Source organism: Melanerpes formicivorus, unplaced genomic scaffold, assembly GCF_026170545.1.
Source record: "Melanerpes formicivorus ecotype bairdi unplaced genomic scaffold, bMelFor1.0.p_v2 SCAF_34, whole genome shotgun sequence".
Lineage (NCBI taxonomy): Eukaryota > Metazoa > Chordata > Aves > Piciformes > Picidae > Melanerpes > Melanerpes formicivorus.
Genome location: NW_027142386.1, coordinates 9,059,760 through 9,082,720, shown reverse-complemented (window position 1 = coordinate 9,082,720; position 22,961 = coordinate 9,059,760). Strand labels below are relative to the sequence as shown.

General features: G+C 61.0%; 1 pseudogene; it reads left to right on the top strand.

The window, feature by feature from the left end:
- LOC137450035 (hydrocephalus-inducing protein homolog) overlaps window positions 1-22,961 on the top strand; it is a 67,300-nt pseudogene that overhangs the window by 14,374 nt on the left and 29,965 nt on the right.

Below are 22,961 nucleotides of genomic sequence, written 5' to 3'. Positions count from 1 at the left end.
CAGAGGGGCTTCAGCAGCTGGGGCTGAGGCTGCCCTGCTCTGGGAGAGGGCTTCAGTGCTGCTGGCTGGGAGGGGGAGGCCAGGCAGAGCCCTGCAGCAGGGCTGGGCTGTTGGGAGCTGTGCTGCTCTGGGACTTGCCTTTGGAGCAGCCTTTGGAGCCTGCAGGCAGAAGCTGCAGCTCCTGCCCCCCAGGCTCCAGGCCAGAAGCCACTGCTGAGGCTTTCAGAGCTGCTTAGGCTGATTCCTTGGCCTGCAGCTGGGCAGAGGAAGGCTGAGGGCAGCAGGAGGCTGTTGCAGGGAGAGATGTGGCTGGAGGAAGCAGTTAGCTTCTCTGCCTGCTCTTCTTCTTCCTGTGCTGTGGGCAGGATGAGTTGGATTCCCTGCAGTGCTCTGCAGGGGGACTGCAGAAGCTGTGGTGGCTGTGAGCTGAGCAGGTTCTGCTGGGCCAAGCTTCTGCAGCAGCTTCCCCCTGCACAGCTGCAGTGGTTCTGCTGGAGGCAGCAGCTCTGCCCTGCACTGCTGCTGTTCCCTGGCCATGCAGTGCTGAGTGGCAGCCTGCTGGGGCCTGCATTCCTCTCACCCATGGCCTGGGAGCTGCCACAGGCACTTCTGCAAGCAGCTCTTGCCAGCAGCCTTGTGGTGCTGCCAGGGCCTGTGCTCTGCAGATGGAGCAGCACCAGGGCCAAGGCCTCCCTTGCTTCCCATGGCCTGGGAATGGAAAGGCAGCAGCTGTGGGGGTGCTGAAGTGTTTGGGGCTTTGCTCTCCCCCCAGGTCACCCTGTGCTCCAACACCCAGGGCTTGTATGAGCTGGCTCTGGTGGTGGATGTGGATGGTGTGGGCCAGGAGCTGCTGGCACTGCCCCTCACAGCCAGGTACCAGCACTTTCCTTGCAGGGTCTCTTGGTGCATCCAGCCCCTTGCATGTGGTTTGCTGGCTCCAGCTCCACAGGAGGAGCCTTGCATCATGAGCTGGTTCTGCCCAGGCAGAGCTGGGAGCAGCAGGGCTTGCAGGCAGCCCCCTGGAGGAGCATCATCCCAGAATGGCCAGGCCTGGCCCTGAGCCTTTTCCTAAAGGACACAGCAATTCTATGGCTGCTTGGCACTGCCCCTCCCCTGGCACAGCCTGGGGCCATTTCTCTTGTGCTGTCACTCGTTCCTGGGGAGCAGAGCCCAAGCCCCAGCTGGCTCCAGCCTCCTTTCAGGGACATGTGGAGAGCCAGGAGGGCTCTGCTCTGCCTCCTTTGCTGCAGGCTAAACGCCGCCAGTTGCTCCCAGCAGCTCTGCTCCTGCCCAGCCCTGTTCTCCAGACCCTTCCCCAGCTGTGTTGCCCTTCTCTGGACCCGCTCCAGCCCCTCAAGGCCCTTCTTGGAGGGGCCCTAAACTGCTGCCAGGATGTGAGGGGTGGCCTCAGCAGTGCTGAGCCCAGGGGGCCGATCCCTGCCCTGCTCCTGCTGGCCACGGGGTTGCTGATCCAGGCCAGGCTGCTGGTGGCAATTTGCAGCCACTCTGCGCTAGGCAGCTGTGTTCTGCTCCCTTCCATGCCCCCTGAGGGGTCAAGCAGCCTCTCCTCTGCCAGTGTCTCCATTGCCTCTGGCCCTCTCTCTGCCCAGGTGTGTGGTTCCTGCTCTGCGAGTGCCCAAGCCCGTGGTGACCTTCGGCCGCTGCTACCTGCAGCTCCCTGCCCAGCAGCTGCTGCCCCTGGTGAACGACAGCGACCTGCCAGGCTGCTATGCACTGCTGCCTCAGGTTGGCATCACCCCCACCCACCTCCTGCCCCCAGGGCTCAGCCAGGCTGTGCTGGGGAGAAAAGGCCTTTGGGAGAGAGAGACCTTGATGCTTTCCAGTCCATCCTACAGGTTTGCTGGGAACAGGAACCCACTGTCTTGGTCTGGAGAGGGAAAGAGCCTCAGTTCTTGTGAATATTCCTGTGTTAGGAAATTAGAGGCACAGAGGAGGCCAAAATAGCAACAGCTAGGCTATGTAGTACACAAATAAAGTGGATGGATCAGAAGGGGAGAGAGAGAGAAAATAGGGAGAGAGAGAAGAGGAATTCTATTGGCACCCCCTCACCCCCCAAGACAGTTTGGGTCTGTGGAGGAAGGGTGCTGCAGCTTTGGCTGTAGAGGAGAGGTCATTGCTGTCCTCTGAGCAGCCTCTTCAGCTCCATGAGTTGTAGCAGGCACAACTTAGGACATGGAGAGAGGGTTCCTTTTGGTCTGCTTCTTCCAGGGTCTCTGTCATTTTCCCTCTCCTGGTATGCTCTCCGTTTTCCTTCAGAGCAGCATTGTCCTGCCTGCTGCCTTGGCCTCCTCCTGCCTTGGCCTCCTCCTGCCTTGGCCTCCTCCTGCCTTGGCCTCCTCCTGCCTTGGCCTCCTCCTGCCTTGGCCTCCTCCTGCCTTGGCCTCCTCCTGCCTTGGCCTCCTCCTGCCTTGGCCTCCTCCTGCCTTGGCCTCCTCCTGCCTTTCCCTCCTCCTGTCTTTCCCTCCTCCTGCCTTGGCCTTCTTCTGAGCCAGTAGTTGCTCAGATCTGTGGAACAGCTTTTCAGAGGTGTGTGTTCCAGAGAGCAGGGATAGCAGTGGCCTCTGCCCTTTTCCAGGACAGCTGCAGTCTGCTTATCTCTGCACCTTCCTGAGAGGCATCCCAGTGGCTGCTCCCAATACACATCAGCTATTGCCTGGGCAAGCAGCAAAGGTGATTTTACCTTTGTTGAGTCCCATCAAGAGAGCCAAGATTCAGTCTCTCTCAGCTGCCCAAATGTAAGCTCAGGAAGCAGGGAAATGGGAACCTTCCTGAGGATCAACTTTAGGCAGCAATTGAGACAAATGTAGGCAGCTCTTTGGGAAGCAGTTTGCGCTCTGGCTCTGGGGTGCTGTCATGCAGGAGAACTCAGAGGGTGGTGAGAAGCTGCTCTGCCAGCCCAAGCAGGGAGAGTTGTGAGTGCAGCAGCTTTGGGACCCCCTGAGGATGCTGAGGCCATCCAAGTCTTGCCTTTCATTCTGTGCCTTCCTGCCAGGGATTTCAAACTCTTTGTGAGTTGCTGCTGTGGACACCTTAAGGGTTGACATTTTTCTACAAGTTCCCTCTGCAGTAACCTTTGATTGCCAGGATCAACCCAGGCTGGAGAGCAGCCCTATGGAGAAGCCCCTGAGGATACTGAGGGCTGCCAAGCTGCTCCTGAGCTGGCATTGTGCAGTACCAGCCCAGAGCCAGCTGTGCCCTGGGCTGGTCCCCAGCAGTGGGCAGCAGGGGCAGGGAGGAGATTCTGCCCCTCTGCTGAGACCCCCCCCTGCAGTGCTGGGGCAGCTCTGGAGTCCTCAGCACATTCAGGGACCGGCTGGAGGAGGCCACAGCAATGCTGGGAGGCCTGGAAGCCCTCTGCTGTGAGGCCAGGCTGGGAGAGTTGGGGCTGTTGAGCCTGGAGAGGAGAAGGCTCCAGGGAGAGCTTCTGGTGGCTTTTCAGAGCCTGTTGGGAGAGGGGATGGCTTGAACTAAGAGAGGGAGATGGAGACTGGATAAGAGGAAGACATTTTTTCACTCTGAAGGGGGTGAGAGCCTGCCCAGGGTGCCCAGGGAGGTGAGAGATGCCCCTCCCTGGAACCTTTCCAGGCCAGGCTGTCAGGGGTGCTGAGCAGTCTGCTCCAGTTGCAGCTGTCCCTGCTCAGTGCAGGGGGCTTGGACTGGAGGAGCTTGAAAGATCCCTTTCAGCCCAGCCCCTTCTGTGCCCCTGCCCCTTCCAGAAGCACCAGGAGGATGCTGCTGTGCTGTACTCCAGCCCCGTGCCCTGTGGGATCATTCAGCCTCACAGCTCCGTGGAGGTGCCACTGAGCCTGGAGGCCCAGGTGCCAGGAGAGCAGCACACTCCTGCCCGTGTGGCCGTCTTTGGGCGTGCAGGACACCCCCTGGTGAGTGCTGGAGGGGCCTGCTCCGTGCCACAGGGCTTGCTGGAGCCTGAGGTGTACAAGGCTTCTTGCAGGGCAAAGGGGGCTTGTACCACAGGGATCCCTGGCACTGGGTGAGGGGGAGAGGAGAGGCAGCGTGGTGCCCTCTGGGAGGGTGATCAGAGTGTGTGCCACAGCAGTGCACTGGGGACAGGGCAGATGGGGGAAGGAGCCAGCACTGTCCCTGCCTCTCCTCCTCTGCTCTTAGGAGAGGAGCAGCAACTGCTGCTTCCTTGGGGGTCCTGGGGAGGAGCAGCCAGGGACAGCCCAGAGTGCTGCTGAAGCAAAGGCTGGCTCTGGAATGAGTGAGAAGGTGCTGCAGCAAAGGCATCCAGGTGCCACCTCCAGTGCTCTTTGCTGCTTCTGCAAGAACACTGCTTTGGCTCAAGAGACCAAAAGGCTGCTGGAGTGCTGCCATCAGCTCTGTTCCTCAGGTGGTGCCAGGATTACCCCAGAGCACAAAGCAGAGCAGCAGCTTCCATGATCTCTCCTCTGCAGAGCCAGCTTGGTGCCAGCTAGGGCTGCTGGTCAAGGGGTAGCTTTGGGAGTGTTCCAAAAGCTGCTGCCCAAGCCTGGCTGTGCAGCAGCAGAAGCCAGGGAGAGTGGTTTGGGGCAAGGCTGAGCAGCAGCAGGGCTGGGAGCAGGCACAGGGCAGAGGAAGGAGAGCTGCTGGAGAGCCTGCAGCCTGGGCAGGCTGCTTTCTTTCCCCCTGACAACAGCAGCTTGTGGCTTTCAGCTGGGGTCCCTCCAGAGCCCACCCTTGCTGCAGGCCTCCTGCTTCAGGCTTCCAACACTGCCAACTTCCAGCAGGCAGAGCTCTCCCCCATCCAGGAGCAGCCTCAGAGCTGTCTGACCCTTGCCAGCTTTCCCCATGGTGTTTTTCCTCTCTCCTCCCTGGAGCAGAAGGTCTCTTTGGTGAGCACTGGAGAGGGCCCAGTTGTCTCTGTGCAGCCCAGCCAGCTCGATTTTGGCAGCATCCAAGTTCTGCAGGAGGCCTCCCGGTGTCTGCAGCTCTGCAATCAGAGCCCCATCCCTGCAGCCTTCCAGGCAGAGGTGGTGAGTATCTGGAGAGGCTTCCAGTGGCAATGGCTGCTCTGTGGCCACCCGGGGCTCAGTTCTCCTCTGGAGCCTTTCCAGCTGGCTGCCTGAGAGAGCAAGCAAGATCTTCCACCCCCAGGTGGCCAGAGGAGCCTGGCTGTGGGGGCAGGTTCAGCTGGGGCAGCCCTCAGGAGCCCAGAGCTTGAGGAGATGTTTGAGCAGCAGTGAGCCTGGAGCCTGTTGCCAAGCTCTCCCTTTCCTTTGTGGAAGGTCTCTGGCTGTGAGAGTCATGGCTTTGGAGCTCTGGGATCACAGAATGCCTTGGGGTGGAAAAGACCTTTCAGATCCTCCAGGCCAAGCCTCAGCCCAGCACTGCCAGCTCAGCACTGAACCGTGGCCCTCAGCACCACAGCTCCAAGGCTTTGAAATCCCTCCAGGGATGGGGACTCTACCCCTGCCTAGGGCAGCCTGGGCCAGGCCTTGGCAGCCCTCAAGGGAAGGAATTGTTGCTCATGGCCACCCTCAACCTGCCCTGGTGCAACTGGAGGCCATTGCCTCTTGTCCTATCGCTTGTACCTGGGAGGAGAGACTGAACCCCACCTGGCTCCAGCCTCCTTTCAGGGAGGTGTAGAGAGCCAGAAGGTCTCCCCTCAGCCTCCTTTTCTCCAGGCTGAGCAATGCCAGGTCCTTCAGCTTTGAACTGAGGACAGGGCTTTGAGCAAGCTGCTTTAGTTGAAGCTGTCCCTGCCCAGGTCAGGGGCTTGGAACTAGTTGAAGGTCCCTTCCATGCCAAAGCATTCTGTGACTCTCTGATCTTCTCCCTGGGATTTGCTGGAGGAAAGTCAACTTCTTGCAGCTTGTCAGTACTTCAAGAGGCCTCTAAGAAAGCTGGGGACAGACTGTTGACTAGGACTTGTAGTGAGAGGCCAAGAGGGCTAGTTGGAAACTCCAAGAGGGAGATTTCTAGCAGCTGTCCTGTGAGAGCTCAGGGCTGCCAGGCTGGAAACTCCAGCTGCCTTCCCCTGGCTCCTGCCCAATGCAATGTGCTTGGCTCGTGCCCAGCCTGCCAGCACATTGCTGCCTCCTGTTCCAAAGGGCAAAACCTCTCCAGGGATGCTGCAGGGTTTGGGCTGAGCAGGGCCTGTTGTCCCAAGCACAGCCCTGAAATGTGGAGCATGTCCCACTGCCCCCACGCTGGAGCCTTGGGAGCTGCAGATCTGCATGCCAGTGCATGTCCTGCTGGCCAGGGAGCACTCCCTGCAAGGAGGCTGGAGGAGGAAACAACCTTCTCTTGAGGCCGAGTGTCTCTGGGGCTGGTGAGGTGGTGGCTAATGAGGGGAGTCTGTGAGAGGAGGGTGGCACAGGGGGGGTGTCAGCTCCTGCAGAGGTGCTGCTTGCAGCCCCCCTAGCTCAGCTTCTGGTTTGTTGCCCTCACATCCTTGCTCCTCCAGCCCACAAGAGACCGAGGGCTGTGGCTCCTGGCCTCAGCTGGGCTCTGCCTTGTCTTGCAGGCTGGCAGAGGCTGGTGCTGGAGGGTTGAGCCCAGCCGAGGAGCGATCCCCCCCGAGGGCCAGGTGTCTGTGTCTGTCACAGCCCAGCTGGACGACACGGGGCAGTTCCAGGCCGAGGTGCAGCTGCTGGTGGAGCACAGCCGTGGCTCCGGCATCCCCGTGCGGGCGCTCGGCGTCGGCAGCACCATCGTCCTCGACAGGCCCTTGGCTCCGCAGCTCAGCCTGGGCACTCGCTTCAGGTAGGTGTCCCTCAGCTCCTGCTGCTGCCGGGGGCTCAGCCAGGAGAAGCTCCTGGCTCTTCCAGGGCAGCCCCAGGGCTTCTTCAGGCTGAAGCCCAGCAGGAGCAGGGCAGGGCTTGTGCCCTGTGCTGGGCACCGCTGAGGATACAGTCGGAGCCCTGGGCTCAGGTTTGGGCTCCTCGCTCCAGGAAGGGCAGTGAGGGGCTGGAGCGTGTCCAGGGAAGGGCAAGAAAGCTGGGGAAGGCTCTGGAGAACAGGGCTGGGGAGGAGCAGCTGAGGGAACTGGGGGTGAAGAGGAGGCTGAGGGGAGACCTCAGTGCTGTCTACAAGAGCCTGGAAGGAGGCTGGAGCCAGGTGGGGGTTGGGCTCTTCTCCCAAGGAACAAGGGATAGGAGGAGAGAAGATGGCCTCAGGTTGCTCCAGGGGAGGTTTAGGTTGGACATGAGGAACAAATTCTTCCCCTAAGGGACAAGGCCTGGCCCAGGCTGCCCAGGGCAGTGCTGGAGTCCCCATCCCTGGAGGGGTTTCCTGGAGCAAAGGGTGGCCATGTCTGCCCAGCTGCACTTGGGCTTTCTTTCCAGGAAGGAACTTCCATTCCCATGGGACATTCCCTTGGGTTTCTGTCTGGCTCTGGTTGTTCATCTCTGGCTGTGGCTCTGTTTCCTCAGCAGCCAGAGCTGGGCTGGCTGCCCTGCTCCTCTCAGCCACACTCCTGCTGATCCATGTTCTTAGGCTCAGTGCTCTGTCTCAAACACAAGCCCAGCTGCTCTGGTCAGCAGAGGCTGATGAGGGTTGGATGCTTCCTAAAGGATGGAGGCATGAAAGGGATGCCAGGGCCCCCCACCAGCGAAGCCAGTGGTGCCCTGACCACCAGATAGGATCCTAGAATGGTTTGGTTTGGAAGGGATCATCTGGTTCCAACCCTCCTGCCACGGGCGGGCCCTGAGGAGTCCACACCCTGCAGCTCCCCGCTGGCATCTGCAGAGGAAGCCAACTGAGGCAGCAGCTGCCCAGGGGAAGCTGCAGTGGCCTGGAGCTGTTCCTCCATCTGCTTAGTATCACAGGATCAGTCAGGGTTGGAAAGGACCACAGGGATCAGCCAGTTCCAACCCCCCTGCCATGGGCAGGGACACCCCACACTAGATCAGCCTGGCCAGAGCCTCATCCAGCCTGGCCTTAAACACCTCCAGGGACAGGGCCCCAACCACCTCCCTGCACAACCCATTCCAGGGCTTCACCACTCTCATGGGGAAGAACTTCCTCCTCCCCTCCAGCCTGAATCTCCCCACCTCCAGCTTCATTCCATTCCCCCTAGTCCTAGCACTGCCTGAGATCCTGAGCAGTCCCTCCCCAGCCTTCCTGTAGCCCCCTTCAGATCCTGGAAGGCCACAATGAGGTCACCTGGGAGCCTTCTCTTCTGCAGACTGAACAGCCCCAACTCCTTCAGTCTGTCCCCATAGGAGAGGTGCTCCAGCCCTCTGCTCATCCTCGTGGCCCTTCCCTGGACACCTTCCAGCACCTCCAGATCCCTCTTGTCATAGGGGCTTGCAGCCAGGTCAGGCCAGCTCAGGGTCTGATCCAGCCTGACCCTCAGGCAGCCCTTTGCTAAAACTCTGCTGAGTGTGAAGCAGCAGGGGCTGGTGCTGCTCTGCCCACAGCAGCTGAGAGGATGTGCTTCAGGAAGCTTTCCCTGGCTGGGCACAACCAGAGCTGCTGCTGGGTGGGGAGAAGCTCAGGGGTAGGCAAGGGCTGGCTCCCGCTGAAGGTTTGAGCTAGGTCAGCAGTTCAGAGGTGGTTCCATTGCCAGCTGTGTGGTCAGACAGCAGCAGCAGCAGCTGGGTGAGTGCTGGGCAGTAGCAGCTCTCCTGATCTTTTCCATCTCTGCTCCTCTTGCAGCCTGGCTCCCTGCTGTTACAGCTTCAGGGTCACCAACCGAGGCCGCCGCACCCAGCGGCTCCGCTGGACCGTGGGAGGTTGCTCCCCGCCTGGCCAGCGCCGTTGGCTGCCTTCCCTCAGCAGCACCAAGGGCAAAGCTTCCTCCCAGGGCCCCCCTGCTGCCTGCCCTGTGTTTCAGCTTCGGCCCAAGAGGATGGAGCTGAGGCCAGGCCAAACGATGGAGGTGATGCTGGAAGGCTTCTCCAGCACTCCCCAGGTGAGGTCCCTCACAAGGGCTGAGCCTTCCCCATCAGATCACCTCCCCTGGGACTTGTCCTGCAGCCCCCTGGCACTGGCCTGAGAATGTGAGCAAGAGAGTGTTTGAAGGCCACAGGTTCCCCCTGGCAGAGTCCTCTGCTTTCCTTGCTGGCCACCATCAGTGGCTGGGGCTGCTCTGTGTTCCATCCTGCAGCACTTGCTGCTACCAAAGCAAGGGCTGAAGGCAGCTGCTGCTGTGGCAGGTGCCAAGGTGCCAGGTGCTGAGGCAGGAGGGAAGGGCAGAGAGAAGAAGTGACTCACAGCCTGGGAGCAGAGGCAGAAAGGAAGGCAGGAGGGCAGGTTTCCTGTGTCTGGGGGAAGCCAGCAGGGCAGGCAGTGGCTGGAGCTGCAGCATTTCTCCTCTGCAGACAAAGATGGGCAGAGGCCTTGTCTGGCACCAAGTGCTGGAGGAGAGGAAGGAGCCCAGTGCCAGCTCTGCTGATCAGGGATGTTCATCCCCATGGCACCACTGCAACTGGCAGCTTAACTTGCTTTCCTGGGAACAGTGACACTTGCCCCAGGCTCCCAGCCAGCCCTGCTGTGCCAAGGGCAGCCAGGTCTTGCCAGCACCCTTGGATGGGTGGCTGGGCCTCCTCCTGCCTGGAGCCTTCTGCCAGGGGAATGCAGCTCTGCAGAGGAGCTGCAGCCTGATGTGCACTGCTGAGCTCCAGCAGCACAGAGGTTGAAGTGGAGAGGGCTTGGACTGGATGACCTTGAATGGTCCCTGCCAAGCCAAGGCAAGCCATGAGATGATTCTCTGTGGAACAGCTCTAGAGGAAGCTCCTGCTGATGTTCATGTTTTGAAGGGTGTTCTAAAGGCTTGCCTCAAGAGTGGCTTGAAGAAGACTTCGTTGCTCACCTGGGTGGCTGTATTGGGGCTGTCCCCATGCAGTTCTGAGCCCAAAGGTTTTGCTGAGGAGGAGCAAAAGGCACCAAGCTGTTGAGTGCAGTGGTGAGAATGTCTCCCTGGAAAGCTGGCAGGGGCTCTGTGCAGCCAGCTGTGCCTGCCTGGCCCTGCAGTCAGAGCCAAGAGCTCTGGGAGGAGTTGGGTTGTGGTGCTGTAGCAGAGGAAAGAGCGAGCAGTGGAGAAGTGATCCCAGGAGCTGTCCAGAGCAAGGCTTGGCTGTGAGCCCATCCAGCTTGAGAGAGGACTTTGCTGGGACATGCAAGGCAGCTCTGTCCTGGGGAGGTCTCTTTTCAAAGCAGCTCTGGGAAGGAGGGCAGGAGGCATCCTAGTGGGGAGTGATCCCTCCTTGACCTGAAGGCATCTGCCTGTGGGGGGGTTCCTGTGGGTCACAGAATCCCAGCATGGGGGAGGTTGGAAGGGACCTCTGGGGATCAGCCAGCCCAATCCCCCTGCTACAGCAGGGGCACCCACAGCAGGTTGGCCAGGTTGCCAGTGTCCAGGGGGTGTTTGGAGTCTCTGCAGAGAAGGAGACTCCACAACCTCTCTGGGCAGGCTGCTCCAGGCCTCAGCAGCCTCGCTGAGAAGAATTTTCTCTTCCTGCTCAGATGGAGCTTCCTGGCTTCCAGTTTGTGCCCCTTGTCCTGTCACAGGCTCCATCCTCTTGCCCCTCACCCTTTAGCTCTTGCTGAGCATGAAGAAGATCTGCTCTGGGGCTGCTCTTCTTTTTGAGGGGGTTGGACTAGAAGACCTTTGGAGGTCCCTTCCAGCTCAGAGCCTTCTGTGCTTCTGTGTGATTCTGTGATGCTCCAGGCTCAGCAGCTCCAGGTCTCAGCCTTTCCTCCTCAGAGAGGTGCTCCAGGCTCCTCAGCATCTTTGTAGTCTTCGCTGGGCTCTCTTCAGTAGTTCCCTGACTACTTTGAACTGGGCAGCCCCAAACTGGACCCAGCTGTGGCCTCAGCAGGGCAGGATGGAGGGGGAGGAGAGCCTGCTGGCCACAGTCTCCTTGAGGAATCCTCTTGGCCTTCTTGGACACAAGGGCAGCTTGCTGGCTCGTGGGCAACTTGCTCTCCAGCAGCACTCCCAGGTCCCTGTCTGCAGAGCTGCAAGCTCCCAGCAGGCCAAGGCCTCAGCTGTGCTGGGGCAGGGGTTGTTCCTCCTCAGGAATCATTTCCACTGAGCTTCCAAGGCAGAGCTGACTGCCCTTGGCCTTTCTGTCTCCTGTTTTTCTGCCCAGTTCCATCTCCATCTTCATTCCATCAGCTCCTCCAGCTTTCTGTAGCACTGTGCTCAGCACTGGGGCACATCAAAGGAAGAACCCTTTGGGGCAGGGATTGTCCCTGGCAGCACAAGCCTCCCCAGAGCTGTTTGTGGCTGTTGGCTGCAGCCTGATGGCCACTGGAGTGCAGGAGAAAGGGGATGCAGCACAAGCTGTGGAGGGCAAGGGGAAACCAGCAGTGAGGGGGGCAGTGGCAGGGCCGTGGCTGGTGGCTGGCAGATGCAGGCTGTCCTCTGGCCACCCTGCTGGCAGCCCCCATGTGCCCTGTGGCTTCTCCTGCAGGCGGTGAGGGAGCAGCTGCTGTGCCAGGCCGCGGTGGGCAGCGAGGCCAGGAGCACCCAGATCCTGCAGGTGGAGCTCAGCTGCCAATTCATTGCTCCTGCCCTGCAGATGTCCTCCACAGCAATCACTTTCCAGGTGGAGAAGGTGAGTGTCTGGCTGGCATCCTGGCCCTGGACCTGCTGGCTGGAAGCTGTGGCTGTGCTTGGCTTCAAAGGAGGAGGGGAGAGAGCTGCTCTGAGTCCCCAGGGCTTTGGCTGTTGACTGCAGCAGGACCAAGCTTTTGCTGTTAGCACTGAGCTCATTCTTTGCTGCCCTGGGGCTGGCAACAGCCTCAGCAGCACTGCTTTGCTCTTGTTGGTGTGGCACCACTGAGGAGAGTGGCCCCAAGCTCTTGTCCCCCACCCTTTAGCTCTTGCTGAGCACTGATCAGATCCCCTCTGGGGCTGCTCTTCTCCAGGATCAAGAGCCCCAGGGCTCTCAGCTCCTCCCAGAGCTGCTCCAGGCCCCTGAGCATCTTGGCACTGTAGCAGGGGCAGCAGGAGCCTGGAGGTTGCTGGCTGGCTGTGCATACTCAAAGCCAGCCTTAGGCTCCTGCAGGCTCTCTGCTGCATCCTGCTTGCTTGTCTCCTCTGCCCAGCACCCCTGGCCTTAGGAGGCTCCTAGAGGCATGAGTGTAGGTGACTGGAACTCCTCTTGTGCTGCTGTCCCCAGGAGAGGACAGGCCACTGCAATCAGATGGGCTGGATCTCTTAGCAGCAGCTGCCTCCTCTCAGGGGCCTGTTCCCTGCACATTCCTGAGGCTGTTCCCCCTGGGCAATGCTGTGGTTTGCAGCCAGCAGCAGCATCTGCTGTGCTTGGAGAAAGCCCTTCCAGAAGGGGAGAAACCTATCCAAAGAGTCCAGAGGAGCTGTTGGGAGCTCTGGGGGCTGAAGGGTTTGGAAAGGCAGCGGGTGGGGAAGGAGGGCCCTGGGCACTTGGGGGTGAGTGATGCTTCTCTCCTGTGCTTGCAGCAAGCAGGGGATGTCCTAACTCCTCTGGCCCAGCCTCTGGCTTTGAAGAACATCTGCCCCCTGCCCCTCAGCATGGTCCTGGCCTTAGGGCAGCCCTTCTCTCTCTGTGATGTGGAGCAGCAGCCCCTGCCTGCAGATGCTCAGGTGAGCAGCCCTGGGCCTTGCTGCTGCTGGAGTGTGAAGAGGGAGCAGTGTGGTGGTGTGCTCCTGCTGGGAGGGCCTCCAGGAGAGAAGCTTCTGCAGAGCCAGCAGTGAGCCTGAGCTGAACCAGCTTGGAAATGAGTTTGCTGGAGGAAACAAGGCATCATCTGGATGGGGAAGAGAGCCATGGGATGGTTTGGGCTGGAAGAGACCTTTCAGATCATCAAGGCCAACTGTGAACTTCTCACTGCCAGCTCACTGCTAGATCATGGCCCTCAGCAGCAGATCTCCATGCCTTTGCACTCCCTCCAGGGATGGGGACTCACCACTGCCCTGGGCAGGCCTGGGCTAGGCCTTGACAGCCCTTGTGAGGAAGAAATTGTTCCTCGTGTCCAACCTAACCCTCCCCAGGGGCAGCTTGAGGCCCTTTCCTCTTGCCCTGTGGCTTGTTCCTTGCTTGCTCCTTGCTCCAACCTCCTTCAGAGTCCTGGCTCTAGGAGATGAAGAGAAGGGATCAAACAACTTGTGGGCAAGCCATCTAGTGAAGCTGTCTCCTGGAAGCCATCCCAGCAGCCCTCCTCAGCTGTCTGTCTGCTCCTCAGGAGCAGCTTGCTGCCTTCAAGGGCAGCCCTGCCTTTGAGAAGGCTGAGGGTGCTCCTCCAGCCAGTGCCTGCCCCCTGTGCCAGCGGCAGGTGCTGGGCACAGGCTCTGCCAGGCACGTGGTGATGTGGGCATGGGCACCACTCCTGTGCAGCCCTGGCAGGGGGCTTGGACTGATGACCTTTTGAGGCCCCTTCCAAGTCCTAACCTTCTGTGCTTCTGTGCCGGTGCTCAGCCCTGCCAGGCCCAGGCTGCAGTGCTGGGAGGAGCAGAGAGTGCAAACGGCCTTGGCCTGCCAGGGTGCTGCTCTGGGGGGGGCTTTGGTGCCTCTGCAGAAGCCTGAGCTGGGCTGGGCCAGCAGTGGGGTGGGGCTGGCACAGGCAGGCCCTGCTGGAGCCACACTTGGGGCACTGCCATGGTTGTGAGCCCTGGGGATGGCCTCCCACGGGTGCTGGATGCTCTTCCTCTCCTTGCAGCCCATGAAGCTGGAGGCAGGGCAGGAGCTTCCCCTCTGCATCAGCTTTAACCCTGCTCATGAAGAGGGTTTGCACTCCTGGCAAGTGGAGCAGGCTCTGAGGATCCAGTTCCTGGAGCACCCTCATGAGGAGCAGGTCCTGCTGCGGGGAGAAGTCTGCTGCCCCAGCCTGCACTTCCAGAGCATGGCTGTGGACTTTGGCTGCATCCTGAATGACACTGGAGCTGTGCAGAGCCTGGAGATGACCAACTGCAGCCAGCTGCCTGTCTCCTACTGCTGGCAGCTGCTGCCAGCCAGCCAGGGCAGCCAGCTGAGGTATGGCCACCTCTGCCCTCTCCTTGCAGCTCTTCTGCTTCCTGCTGTCCTGCTTGTGCTTTGCAGAGACCAAGGTGGTTTCCCTGGGCTCTGGCCAACTGCTTTCCCCTTGGCCTGGCAGGAACAAGCCCTCCAGCTGTGGCCAGGCTGGGTGCTCAGCTGTCCTCCAGCACTCTGGGGATGGGCAGGGGACTGTTCTGCAGCCCAGCCAAGACTAGAAGACATTGCCAACACTTTTCCTGCAGCCCATGACCTCGGAGTCCTGCTTTGTCCCTGGAGCTCCAAAGCCCTGCTTGGGCCCTGGGACAAGCAGATACAAGTTGGGAGCTCTCTGCCTTCCCTGCCAGCCCCAGTTGTTGTCAGTTCAGTACTAAGAACCTCCACTGCCCCCACAACAGTGTGTCCAGTGCTGGCTCCCCAGCTCAGGAGAGCCAGGGACCTACTGCAGAGAGTCCCAGGGAGGCTCCAAAGATGCTGGAGGGGGCCTGGAGCAGCTCTCTGAGGAGGAAAGGCTGAGAGCCCTGGGGCTGAGAGCCTGGAGAAGAGCAGCCCCAGAGGATCTGATCAATGCTCAGCAAGAGATACAAGGTTGGGGGCAAGAGGATGGGGCAAGAGGATGGTGCTGGGCTCTTAGTAGTGGTGTCCAGGGACAGGACAAGGGCCTGCTGAAGCCTGGAGCTTCCATCTGAGCTGGAGGAGAAACTTGCTTGATGGGAAGGTGCTGGATTGGCACCTCAGAGGTGAAGCCTGCCTGGCAGCCAGCCCCTGCTCCAAGAGCCTCCCCCTTCAGGCAAGCAGAGGCCACTCCTCTGTCCCCCCAAGCACAGCTGCTCTGCTGCTGCCAAAGCACAGGTGTCCTCTTGCCCCCCAGCCTTTAGCTCTGGCTGAGTGTTGAGCAGATCCCCTCTGGGGCTGCCCTGCCCCAGGCTCCACAGCCCCAGGGCTCTCAGCCCCTGCTCTCACCTTGCCTCTTTAGAGACAAAGCCCCAGCTCCCAGGGCTGCTGCAGGGACAGGTTGAGGGCTCAGGCAGTTCCTGATTGCAAGCTGCCTGGTAGCTTCTTTTTGTTCCACCTTCACCTGCCCTGGAGTGGTGCCAGGGATGGGGCATCTGCCCCCTCCTCAGGCAGCCTGGGCCAGTGGCTCACTGTTCTCAGCACCACAAATGTCTTCCTTCCATCTGCTCTGACTCTCTCTCTTTGAGTTCTGCTGCTGGGGCAGAGCCCTTGCTGAGCTCAGAGCAGCAGAGCCCAGGGGGGAGCTGCTGGGGCAGTCTCCCCTGCCTGCCCCTGCAGTCCCTGCTCACAGGGCTGTTCTGTTCCAGGTGCAGCCTCCCAGCCCAGGCAGTGCAGGAGGAGGGAGCCTGCTGGCAGCCTTGGGCCTCTGCAGGGAGCAGCTCCAGGGCTGGGGGTGTGGAGGAGCCAGCCCAGGCCCTGGGAGCAGCTGGGGATCCTGCCCAGGAGCCAGCAGATGCCAAGGACTCCCTGGAGGCAGAGGTAGATTTTCTGGGACACCTGCTGCTCCTCCTGCCTCCCAGTTTGCCAGCAGAGCCCTGCTGCTGCCACCCTCCCTTCTCACAGCCCTGCAGCCACTGCCCTGAGAGCAGGAGGGGCAGCAGCTGGCAGCTGGACACAGGGCTCCTGCCTTTGGGCTGCTCTGCAGGGTGGAATGAGGCTTGCTGCTGGGAAGGCTTTGAGCTTCCTTCTGTGCCAAGCCAAGCCCTCAGCCCCATGGGCCAGCTGCTCAGCCCCACTCCTTTGCCCCTCCCAGCCTCAGCCAAGGGCTGGGATTGCAGAGCCAGCCAGGGAGCTGGCAGGGGGCAGGAGGGGCACTGACACAGAAGACTCAGCCCTGCCTGGTGCTTCATCTCTCAGGGAGATGGAGCTCTGCTTAGGCCCAAGGATGTCCCAGCACCATTCCTGCAGAGCCTGCTGGTGGCCAGGCCCCAGCACCAAGCACTGCAGCTGCCTGAAGCAGCAGAGCCTCTGGAGCTGGAGGAGCAATCCCAGAAGCCTCTCTCAGAAACAGGCCTCAGAAGGCCAGAGCCAAGGCTCCTCTGGCAAGGTGGCACCTCTGAGGTTACAGATGAGCTCCCAACTGCTGCCAGGCAGGAAAGCATCTCAGCTGCCTTCTTCAGGAAGGTGTCCTGGGAATAATGGCCTGGGGGAGATCCTCAGCTCTCCAGCAGCCATGAGTGCACAGGATGAAACCAAAGCACCACTGCAGAGCTGGGCCAAGCACTTCCTCAGTTGTCCTTTGCCTGTTTGGGAGTCTGACTGGCAGCTCTGTTCCTGGTTTGCTCCTGGAGACCCTAAGCTGTCCAGGCAGGAGGCTCTCAACATGTTCTTTGGGCAGGAGGGAGCAGAGCTGGACTGGCAGAAGGGTGCAAAATGCCCCCTCAAAGTTTCTGCCAGGCCTCTCAGCTTGCTCCTGCAGGCTTGGGTGTAGGAAGTGAAGCTGGAGCCCAGGCCTCATCTGTGGCTGGGCTTGGAGCCACACTCAGCAGATGCCATGGGCACAGCCAGACTTGATTTGCTCCCAGCTCCCATCTCAGCTGCCCCTGGCTTGATGAGGTGCTGGAGCCTGCAGCAGAGTGCTCTCCCCCAGAGCAGCCACTTGCTCACTGCAGCCCTTGGGGCTTGCTTTGCAGCTGCTGCTGCTGTCCAGTGCTGTGGAGCTGGGAGGTGCTGTGGAAGCTCTCCCTTTGCCCCAGGGCAGGGCTGCTCTCCTGCCTCCCTCTCCCTGCTCAGCCTCTCCACCTCTCCTCCCTCCCCAGGTGTTCGATGTGCTGCCGCTGCATGGGCTGCTGCAGCCGGGCCAGAGCCAGCAGGTCACCTTCAGCTTCTTTGGCCACCCTAACACTGTGGCCTGTGCCAGGGCTCTCTGCAGGGTGCAGGGAGGCCCCAGCTACGAGCTCAGGCTGCGTGGGGAGGCCTCACTCATCAGCTACCTCCTGGACACCACGGAGCTGGACGTGGGGCTGCAGGTAGCGCAGGCTTCTCCTTGCCTGCAGCCCTGGCTGCTGGGGGCTGCCTGCCTGGGGCTAGGGCCAGCTGCTGTGTTGGCTCCAGGGCTTGGCAGCACCGCCTTGGAGTGCTGCCTCCTGCTGCCAAGCTCCACCCCCACCTCAGCTGGGAAGTCCTCCTCTCCAAGGCACCTGGAGGTGCCTCCTGGGGTGGGCAGGAGGCCAGCGCTGCCCTCCAGAGGGCTGTGTTCTCCAGCCAGCAGCTGCTGAGCTGCTGCTCAAGCCTGAGCTGCAGGAAGAGGCTGCTGTAATGCTCTTGGCTCATCAGCAACAGAAAGCCAAAAGGAAGCCCTCTTGGGCTTGCCAGTCCCCATCCTGGGGGGAATGTCCCAGAGTCACCCCCACTGCCCTTTTCAGTTCCCCCCCAGCTGTTTCCAGCTGTTGGCCCTGTGCTTGGTGCTCTGTCTGCCCTGTGTCCCTGCCAGCTCTGCAGGTGCCTTTGCCTCTGCCATGTGTTGATGCCAGCTGCTTTGCTGCAGCCAAGGCTTTGAGGCCCCCTCCAGGTGCAGAGAGCTCAGCTCCTCTCTGCTCCCATGCCTGATCTCTGGGTGCTTGGTGCTGTGCCTCTGCAGGGTGCCCCAAAGCTCAGCTGCTGTGCAGGGCCAAGAGGTCCCTTGGGGCTGGGGGTGCCCAGGTGAAGCTGGGAGCCAAGTGTCCAGCTCTGCTCTGCTGCTCTGCTGCACTGCTTCCCTTGGCTCCTTCCCCAGTGCCAGCTGCAGGAGATGCCCAGTGCCAGGCCTGTCTCTAACTGCCCACTCCTCTCTCCTCTCTGCAGCTGTGGGACGTGGTCACAGAGGTGGAGCTGACCCTGCAGAACTGTGGGAAGCTGCCCTTCCCCTTCGTGGTGCTGAGCCCTGGCACGGGCACTGCCCGCAGCCCCCTGCCCGCTGTGCCCCTGGTGGTGCCCAGCACGGTGAGGATGGGGGCAGCACAAGGGCCTGACCCTGGCCCTGTGCCAGCCTGCCCTGGCTGGGCTTGGAGGGGAAAACCGGGGAGAAAGAGAAGAGCAGGAGGGAACTGTCCCAGCAGCAGGCAGGGCTGGGAGCTGTCTCTGCTGAGGGGATGCAATCACAGGATCCTTTGGCTTGGAAGAGCCCTTTCAGATCCTCAAGGCCAGCTGGGAGCTCAGCACTGCCAGGCCAGCCCCAAACCCTGGCCCTTGGCACCACATCTCCACAGCTTTTCAGTGCCTCCGGGGCTGGGGACTGCCTGCTGCCCTGGGCAGCCTGGGCCAGGCCTTCACAGCCCTTGTGGGGAAGAAATTGTGCCTGATGCCCAACCTCCCCCTCCCCTGGCACAGCCTGAGAGCATTTGCTCTTGTCCTGGGTCACCTCCTGTGGGAGCAGACAGGAACTGCCCTGCCTGCCCCTGCCAGGGCTGCCCAGGAGCCTGCCTGGCTCTTGCCTGGCCATGAAGCTCCTGTGCCAGGAGCTGGAGCAGCCCTTCCCTGCTCCTTCACCCCTCCAGCTCTGCTCCTCTGCAGCAGCTGGGGGGGGCAGTGAGGGGGCCAGGGCTGAGCAGGGCTGGAGCAGTGCAGAGAGGAGTTTGCAGCATCCCAGCAGCCTGCCCTAGCTGCAGCTGTCCCTGCTCACTGCAGGCCTGAAGGAGCTGCTGGCACAGAGGCTGGCTGGAGCTTCTGTAGTGAGTGGTGGTCCCCAGGGGGCAGGAGCTGGTCAGGACCTGAGGGAGCTGCTTGAGAGGGTCCAGCCAAGGGCTCTGAGGGGACTGGAACATCTGTCTGGTGAAGAAAGGCTGAGGGGCTTGGGGCTTTGTAGCCTGGAGAAGACAAGACAGAGGGCAGATCCCCTCAGTGCTTCTGAAGCCTTCAAGGGGACCCAGGGGGCTCTGGCCAAGGCTTTGTCAGTGGTGCCCAGGGAGAGGACAAGGGGCAATGGGCACACACTGCAACAGCCAAGTTCCATCTGACAGCAGGAGGACCTTCTGTGTGTTGAGGGCAGTGGGGCACTGGGGCAGGCTGCCCAGAGAGGCTGTGGAGTCTCCTCTGGAGCCATTCCAAAGCCTCCTGGCTGCACTCCTGTGCAAGCTGCTCTAGGTGACCCTGCTCTGACAGGGGGGTTGGACTGGATGATCTCCAGAGGTCCCTTCCAAGCCCTGTGATTCTGTGAGCTTGAAAGGTCCCTTCCCAGCCAAAGCCTTCCAGGATTCTGTGACCTCAGCTCCTGAGCCTTGGGTGGATGTCTCTGGGCTGGAGCAGCATTCCTCTCTCAGGCCCTTGGTGCCATGGGCAAAGGAAGCCAAATGGCTTCCATCTTTCCTCCTGCCTGCCTCCTGCAAGAGGTGCCAGGCTCATGCCCTCTTCCTGCCAGCTTCTGAAGGCACAGCTCTGCTTGGTGCTGCTGTGGCAGCGTGGATGGTGCTGGCAGTGGGGCTGGGCTGGCTCTGGCTGTGTCCTGTGCTGGAGTGGGGGCTCAGGGGGCAGGTCCTGGCCCACTCCTCAGCTCCTCCCTGCAGCCTGAAGGGGAGCAGGGACCTGCAAGTGCAGCCCTGTGAGCAGTGGGCAGCTGAGGAAGGCTGCAGATGTGTCCTGTCACCCAGAGCCAGGTGCCTCTGGATCTGCTTCCTTTTGCTCTGGCCTGGGACAGCTCTTCTGGAAGCCAGAGACACTTCTGGAAGCCCCAGTGACACTTTCTGTTCTAGATCTTGTCCTAGGCTCTGCTGCTGTGTGGCCAGAGATGTGTTTGCAGCTCACAGAATCACAGGATTGTCAGGCTTGGGAGGGAGCTCAAGGCTCAGCCAGCTCCAACCCCCCTGCCATGGGCAGGGACACCTCACCCCACAGCAGGTTGCTCACAGCCACCTCCAGCCTGGCTGCAAACACCTCCAGGCAGGAGGCTGCCACCACCTCCCTGGGCAGCCTGTGCCAGGCTCTCACCACCCTCATGGGGAAGAACTTCTTCCTAACACCCAACCTGAATCTCCCCCTGTCTAGTTTTGCTCCACCCCCCCAGTCCTGTCCCCCCCTGACACCCTCCAAAGTCCCTCCCCAGCTTTCTTGGAGCTGCCTGCAGAGACCTGAAGGCCACCAGAAGGTCTCCTGGGAGCCTTCTCCTCTCCAGCCTGCACAAGCCCAACTCTCTCAGTCTGTCCTCAGAGCAGAGCAGCTCCAGCCCTCTGCTCCTCCTTGTGGCCTTTCTCTGGAGCTCAGCATGAGCCAGGGCAGGCTCCTGCACCCTGAGTTGAACTGCACAGGCAGGAGGTTTGGTGGGAGTCCCAGGTGGGGCTCAGAGCCCTGGACACCCACCTGCACTCCCAGGATCCCAGGAGGGGGGGTGGTTTGCAAGGGGCCTCTGGGGGTCATCCAGCCCAACCTCCTCCTTCCAGCAGGGCACCCCCAGCAGCGTGCCCAGGGGGGGTTGGAATCTCTCCATAGGAGACTCCACAACTTCTCTGGGCAGCCTGCTCCAGGCCTCCAGCACCCTCACAGCAGAGAATTTTCTCCTCCTGGTCAGCTGGAACTCCCTGGGTTCCAGCTGATGCCCCTTGCCTCTTGTCCTGTCAGTGGGCACCACTGACAAGAGTCCAGCCCCATCCTCTTGTCCCCCACAAGCCCTTTAGCTCTTGCTGAGCTTTGAGCAGAGGCCCTCTCTGGGGCTGCTCTTCTCCAGGCTCAACAGCCCCAGGAGTCTCAGCCTCTGAGCCTCACAAAGATGCTGCAGGCCCTCAGCATGTGTGTAGTCTCCCTTGGACTCTTTCCAGTAGGTCCCTGTCCCTTTTGAGCTGAGGAGCCTAGTGGCCACCACTGAGGTGCTGTGAGAGGAGCTGCTGGCCCTGCAGAGGGCAGGGGCACTTCCCTTGCCTTGCCCAGCACTGCTGCTGGAGCTTTGCTTGGTCAGGCCTGGCTCCTGCTGGCTGAAGGCAAAGCCTGGGAGCAGCAGAGCTGTGCTGGTGCTGAGCAAAGGCCAGGCTGTGCTGAGGGAAGGCCTCCTCCTGCTCTGGAGGGATTCCAGCTCCCCCTGGCCATGCTGCTCTTGGGCAAGCTGCTGGGGGTGCCCTGCTTTAGCAGGGCAGTTGGAGTGATGACCTCCAGAGGTCCTTTCCAGCTCTCCCCACGCTGGCACTCTGGAGGGGACCTGGCAGCCTGGGGCAGGAGACAAGCTCTTGGAAAGCAGACAGCTAGAAGGTGCTGCTGTCTGCTGTCTTCTAGAGGAGAACCTGGCTGAGCATCACCCCCTCCATCAAAGCCTCTTTGGTGCATTCCCTCCCTGCAGGGTAGCCTTGGAGCCGGCCAGCAGCAGGTGCTGAAAGTCTCTTACCTGCCAGAAGCGCCTGGGGCCTTCTGCAAGGCTTTCCAGCTCCAAGTGGGTCACCTGGAGCCGCAAGAAGTCTGCCTGAAAGGAGAGGGAAGCTTTCCCAGGCTCTGCCTGCACCTGCCCAGGAACATCCAAGGTGAGCACTGCCTGGCTGCTCCTCAGGATGCTCCCCTGGGCTTTCCCCCAGGGCCTACCCCCAAGGCTGTCAGAGCAGCACTGGTGGCTTCCCCAGGCTCTGCAAGTCCCTGTGGGCTCTGTCCCAGGAGCCACCCTGCAGAGCTGGGTTTGCACCAGCTGGCTGGGGCTGAGCTGCTCCTCTGGGGGAGGAAGCTGGGCAGGGCTGAAGCTCAGCATGCAGCAGGAGGAGCAGCTCCCACTGCCGGGTGCTGCACTTTGGCCACGGCAGCCCCAGGCAGAGCTCCAGGCTGGGCTCAGAGTGGCTGAGAGCAGCCAGGCAGAGAGGGACCTGGGGGTGCTGACTGACAGCTGCCTGAACATGAGCCAGCAGTGTGCCCAGGTGGCCAGGAAGGCCAAGGGCATCCTGGCCTGCATTAGGAGTGGTGTGGTCAGCAGGAGCAGGGAGGTCATAGTGCCCCTGTGCTCTGCATTGCTTAGGCCACACCTGGAGTCCTGTGTCCAGTTCTGGGCCCCTCAGTTCAAGAAGGACATTGATAGACTTGAAGGTGTCCAGAGAAGGGCAACAAGGCTGGGGAGAGGCCTTGAGCACAGCCCTGTGAGGAGAGGCTGAGGGAGCTGGGGTTGTTTAGCCTGGAGAAGAGGAGGCTCAGGGGTGACCTCATTGCCCTCTACAGCTACCTAAAGGGTGGCTGTAGCCAGGAAGGGGTTGGTCTCTTCTCCCAGGCACCCAGCACCAGAACAAGAGGACACAGTCTCAAGCTGTGCCAGGGGAGGTTTAGGCTGGGGGTGAGGAGAAGGTTCTTCACTGAGAGAGTCATTGGTCATTGGGATGTGCTGCCTGGGGAGGTGGTGCAGTCCCCATCCCTGGAGGTGTTCAGGAGGGGGTTGGATGTGGCACTTGGTGCCATGGTCTGGCCATAAGGTCTGTGGTGACAGGTTGGGCTGGATGATCCTCGAGGTCTCTTCCAATGCTGTGCCCTGAGCTGCTGGAGGAGTGTTTCTGGGAGAGGTGGTGTGGGGAGGGGGCTGCCCAGCTCAGATGCCCACACTGCACTCTGGGGGGTTTCTGCCTTCAGGAAATGAGAAATATGAGAAGGCCTTCAGGAAGGTGAGAGAAAAGATGGCCAAGGACAGTGAGAGAGATGGAGAAGTTGTCCTGGGGGAGGCTGCAGCCACAGAACCAACCCCAGATGACTTGGCTGCCACGGTGAGAACAGCTGCTGCCCTGTGTGGCAGGAGCCAGCCTCTCCACCTTGTGTCACTGCATCCCCTTGTACCCCACAACAGGCTTCTTGGGGCCCTGCTAGCAGGTGGGACCTCCCTGCCCACACTCAGCCATGACTCTCATCAGCTGAGTGCTGCCCCAGGGGCTGTCCACCCCTGGAGGTTGTCCCTGCTGGAGCTGGAGGAGCTTCCTGGCAGCTGGCTGAGATCCTGCAGGCCATGCTCATGGGGGTGAATTGATGGGGCCCCATCCCTGGGCTGTTTGTTCCTCCCAGGCCAAGCCCTGCCAGGTTTGCAGAGCTTGAGAGCAGCAGCCTGGGCTGGCCCTGGGACTGTGCTCAGCTCTCATCTGCAAGAGGCAGCAGCTCTCTCCTGGTCTC